The following is a 6,000-nucleotide window of genomic DNA, read 5'->3' as shown; positions in this document are numbered from 1 at the left end:
GAAGGGGGCTGACCAAATGATGGAAAAACCAAAAACATAACAGGAAACTCAAAATTCGGATCGGAAAGCTCAACGACAAAATTCAGAGCTACGCGCAGGCGGTGGCCACCAACAACTGGAACCAAATCTGCAATGAATTCAACGGAAATCTAGACAATGCTAAGAGCTGGAAACTAATTAGACACATAATTGACCCAAGTCAAAGCAGGGATGAAAATGGCAAGGCCATAGAGAGGATGCTTCACCTGACCCAATCGACAGACTCTGAAATCGCGGATCAGATCTGGAATAGGTACATCGGAGAGCCAGACGGAACAGTCAACATCGATCAGAAATACGCAGGAATACCCAATCCAAAACTGGACGCGGACATTACAGTAGCAGAAGTATACGCAGCGGCTAGATCCTTCGTCAAAACCGCTGCACCCGGCAAAGACCAAGCTAGCAACGCAGTCATTAGAAACCTATAGCGAGCAGAAAATGGAGGAAATGACGAATTTCTTCTATGAAATCTGGTCTAGCGGAAATCTACCGAAAGAATGGAATCATGCGGAAATTATAACTATTCCCATACCTGAGAAGAAGCTAGGCCTGGACAACTTACGCCCTATCTCGCTTACTTGCATAGGAAAATGGCTCGAAAAAATCATCAATAGCCGACTCACAGGCTACCTGGAAGACGAAAAACTACTGCCAAACTCGATGTTCGGCTTCAGGAAGAATGTTTCTACACAGGACGTAATGCTGCAAATCAGGCACGACATCTTGGACACAATATCAGCCAAAAACGAAGGTATCCTCCTCGCGGTGGACCTAAAGGTGCCTTTGACAACATCAACCATAAAGCAATTCTCGATAGCATAGAGAACGTACAATTACGTCCGGGACTTTCTCAGCATCCGGACAGCAACGATAAGTATCGGCGGTATCAGGACCAACGAAAGAGAAAGTGCCGGGAAAGGAACCCCGCAGGGATATATCATCTCACCCCTTCTCTTTATTCTGGCCATGGTGCCAATAGTGAGGAAATTGGAAAGCATACCTGGAATTCGTCACGCACTCTACGCCGACGACATTACGGTGTGGACGACGACAGGAGCAGCGGGAGAAAAGGAAGACAAATTGCAAAAAGCCCTGGATGGCATTGAAGAAATTGTAAGAAGAAACGGCATGCAATGCGCCCTTGAAAAAACCGTGTTCATTAGAAACCACAAGAAGAACTTCAAGGCAGAGCCGATTCAAATCCGACTTCAAAACTAAGAAATCAGAGAAGTAAAAACCTTGAGGATACTAGGTATGTGGCTACAGAACGCACACAATCAAGCTACTAACTCGGGCAACCAGTCAGGTCTGCGGCATGATTCGAAAATAGCAAACAGGAACGGAGGGCTAAAGGAGAAGGACGCGATCAGAATAGTAACGGCGATGATAGTCCCCCGCTGGACCTATAGCCTCCAGTACCACAATGTCACCAGAACGGAATCACAGAAAATTGATGCGCAGTTTCGGAAAGCTTATAAACTAGCGCTCGGATTACCAAGTTATACATCCAATGAGGCTGTTATGGCAATGGGCATCTCGGCCACCTACGAGGAACACAATAAGCAATCCTGGTCTGCCAAGAACGCAGACTAGAACAAAGTCGGACTGGTAGACACCTACTGAACATCATGGGACGACCCATCGACGAGAAAACTAACCCCCTAAGAGAAACATTCATTCCCGAAAGCAGAGCTGAATACCAGGTCCTTCCAATTCGCGAAACCGTGGGCCCCCTACACAACAGCGAAAGACGAAAAGCGAGAGAGAGAGAGAAAACTTTTAATGAGCATGTAATCAGTAAATATTCGCAGGAGCTGGGTGGTCGGTGCCCCTAGTCCAGGGCTCCGCTGGCAGCAGCTGACTTGCGGACTAGCTGGATAATCCAGGCTTGCTGGTCCAGGTTGTCGCTGGTCAGGGCCGCCTCCCACTGCTCGTGTGTCGGGCATGGCACTATTAACGTTGGGTCAGGTTTGTCCTAGCATTCCCAAGAGATGTGAAAGAGTGTGGGGCTTGCGCCGCACCAAGGACAGTAGCTCGTGTATTTTGTTGGGCTTATCTTATTTAAAATTTGAAGATTAGGGAATGTGTTTGTTTGTATTTTTCTCCAGTCTATAGCGTCCGAGGAAGGAAGGTGTTTGTGTGGTGGTGAGAAAAGTCTTCTTTCTAACCGTAGGTGTTCCAGCCTGTCGTCGTAGGGTCCTAGGAGAGGGGTGAGGTAGGGATGGGGATCCGCCCGGTTTGTGAGAGCTTGGGCTAGATCATTCGCTACCTCATTTCCTTCTAGGCCTTCGTGTCCAGGTGTCCATGTAATTGTGTGCGTCTGGGAGATGGAACGTAATATTGCACACGCTCTTTTGTGAGGTTTTCCGGCCAGGTAGTCCCTGCAGGCTGGTTGGGAGTCCGTCACTACGTGTGATGACTTATTTTGGTTGTCTTGTGTTTTTATGGTGATGGCTATTGCCAGTGATTCCGCTTCCGCAGGATCCTTTGCATAGATCGAAGCCTGAATAATTGGCCTCTTCTTGTGGTCAACTGCAGCTATTGTGAACTTGCCAGGTTCGCCGTAAGCCCCTATGTCCACGTAGACAACTTCCGCGTCTTTAGACAATTGTTTTTCCAATGATTTGACTCTGGCTTTCCTTCGACCCTTTTGTAACTCATGGTGCATGTGCTTGGGTATAGGGTTCACATAGATGTTGTTTCTTGTGGATGTCGGAATTTGTGATTTGATCTCAGAAGTTCTTAGTGCCTGCCATAGCCCTAGTTTTGACAGGATTTCCCTACCCGCCTGCGTTGTTGTTAGGCATTAGACTAATACGAACTAATACGAAAAGCGAGAAGTCGCCGCATACAAAACAATGTCGTCAGAAACAATAGCGACATACTCTATGTATATCTGGGGAGAAAAGCGGCGGTAGCCACCATAGTTGACCACACCGGAAGAGAGATGACCAGCTCATCGAAGACCAATAACTACATAGAAGATGCAGAGGAAGTTGCTATCGCCCTTGCAGTTAAACACGCCAGCAGCCAAGGTAGAAAACACATAATACTGAGCGATTCCCAAAAGGCCTGTCGTGCCTTCCTCCTGGGGCGCGTATGCAAACAAGCACACCGAATAATGGAACAGGAAAAAAAGACGGGCAACATGAAGCACACACATGTGCATACCGGCACACGAGGGAATCGACGGCAACGAGGCTGCCGACAGGATAGCCCGAGGGCATACTTTCCGGGCACCTGCGTCAGCTGCCCCAGAGCCTTCAACCCCTCTCACATACGCGGAACTAATACAGTACTTCAAATTAGAAAGAAAACGATACGCAGAACCGCACAAAGACCTCAGCAGACAGGAGGCAGTAACCTGGAGGAACATACAGGCTAGGACATTTCCAAACCTACCAAAGTACCACAAAATCTGGCCCGAAAATTTTAAAAGTAACACATGTACTGCATGCGGGGAAGTCTCGGACATCCTTCACATGATATGGAACTGCAAAGTGCAATTAGAGAAATATAAAGCTCGAGCGCTCAGCCAAGCGGAGTGGGAGGCCGAGCTGGCCCACACGGGTCTCTCTAAGCAGCGCAGCCTGCTCACCAGGGCCCGGGGGACAGCCCAGGCCAATGGTATCCTGGACTGAGGAAACCACCCACGCTATTCCGTTAAGCAATTAAAGTTTTCTCTCTCTGTCTACTTTCTCATTTACTTCGATACCCGCCCCACACTCCTTTTCCGCAGTGGAGGATATCGAATAATCGGTGCTCCTTCTGGTTAGCCTCCACAAATTTCTTTCTCCGTTGCTTCCCTTCAAAGCGTAAACAAACCTGCCTGCCATCTGACACCAGGATGTGACGAAACAAGGTTCCCGTGCACCATTAGCACGCGCTCATGAGTCATGGATATTCCTTCTCGTTGCTAACTATTTGTATAAAAACACAGTCACTGCACAATGCCTTATGCCGGGTTTCGTTCCACCTATTGGCACCATCGGTCTTCAACGCGGCGCGACAGGAGACACAATAAGAAAGAAAAACACACGATGCGAATTTATTGGTGGAAGTATGATGTAGTGACGTGCCACATTGTAGTGCAGTCTGTCATCATCATCATCATCATCATCATCATCATCATCAAGTCTATATTCACTGCAGGGTGAAGGCCTTTCCCGATTTCCTTCAGTTAACCCGGTCCTGTGCAAGCTGCATCCACCTGGCCGCTGCGAATTTCTTAACGTCATCTACCCACCTAATTTTCTGCTTTCCTTCCCTTGAAATCCCGTTGGTTACTCTTAGAGACCATCGTTTATCCTCTCTTCGTACTACATACCTGCCCATGCGCATTTCTTCTTAATTTCGACTAGAATCAGTTACTTAAGTTATTTCTCTGATCCACTCTGCACGCCTCCTATCTCAACGTTACACGTACTATTTACCGTTCCATAGCCCTCTGCGTTGTCCTCAACCTAAGTAGAACCCTTTTCGTTAACCTCCATGTTTGAGCCCCATAGGTCGAGTACCGGTAGGATGCAAATGTTATACACTTTACTCTTGAGTGATACCGGCAAGCTGCTAGTCATAATGTGTGAGTACCTTCCAAAGGTGCTCCATCCCAATCTTATTCTCCTAGTTATTTCTCTTTCGTGGTTCGGATCTGCGGTTACTACCTGTCCTAAGTAGACATATTCGCCTACCGCTTCCAGTGCTTCGCTACCTATTGTAAACTGCTGTTTCTTTGTCAGGCAGTTCAACAATACCTTAGTCTTCTGCACGTTAATCTTTCGGCGTACCTTCTGTTTCTCCTGTCTATATCATTAATCATTAGTTGCAATTGGTCCCCTGAGTGACTTAACAAGACAATGCCTATTATAGTGATCTGAAATATACGGCACGAAGACCCTGAATATTTCAGCTTTTCCTCAGCAAGAGTATCTTGGTTCCTTGTACACTCGTATCACATCCCTTACTTGTCTTTATAAGCTGCTGCCGATTAGTTGCTCGATGTGCAACTCTTACTTGAACTTGGTCAGATGGTATACATGTAAGCCAGCGGCTGGAAACACGTCGTAATGCAGTAGTATTAATGTGCCTCTCGCGCCATTCGAGAATGTGAGCCACACTTCGAATTTCGAGTTTGCACACCAATGGCAGAAAAAAAAAACGCTTTACGAGATCACTGCAAAATCTGCACCGAAGAAATGCGTAAGCCTGAGCGTTGCTGTGTTCTCAGTGAAGTGTGTCAGTGGGCAAACGCGAGTGACAGATACTGCACCTTTCCTTTTCGGTAAACCAATTTAGAAAGCCGGTGAACTTTATTGCTTTCAAAGGAGCGACAAGGAGCGTTCCACAGAGACACGTACAATCCACGGACGCACATGACCGGAAGCTGAGAACCGAAACTGGAAGTTGAATGTCGGCTATCTTGACTTCCAATTACACACTTTATTAGCTCCAATTTTTTATCTAACTACCCCACATCAACCATTCTGCCACTTGCAACCTTTCCTTGACTCTATCCGATGGGGCCATTCTTTTTCCGATATACTAACTAGTTTCTCTTTTACAGCTCCTACAAGGTCACACTCATGCGAAACCCGCCTACATAGCCATACAATTCTTACGCATTAATAATTTGTTGATGCTTCGTGGTATACTTGAGAGGGGACACAGAACGCGAGTGATGTCAGCCATCTTGGTGGCATCACTACTGACGTCCAGGGGATAGGGAAGAGGGATGTTGGGAGAAGATGGTGCGGTTACGATGTCGCACTGGTCTTCATCTTCAGTCATGGTCCGGACTGGCGGGGGAATGTCCAGAGCCGGGAAGATAGGCCGGTTTCGTCCAGGTATTCCAGCAGGGGCCGATGGGCTACTCTTCCCTGGGAAGAGCAGCTGGTCGTCCGTGGTCGCAGAGAATCATATAGACTCGGTAGCCTGCCTCCAGCCGTTGGCGGTGGGGGT

This window comes from Amblyomma maculatum, unplaced genomic scaffold (genome assembly GCF_055883805.1).
Source record: "Amblyomma maculatum isolate TAMU_Amacu unplaced genomic scaffold, ASM5588380v1 scaffold_18, whole genome shotgun sequence".
NCBI classification, from domain to species: Eukaryota; Metazoa; Arthropoda; class Arachnida; order Ixodida; family Ixodidae; genus Amblyomma; species Amblyomma maculatum.
Note: the sequence above shows the minus strand (reverse complement) of the source record.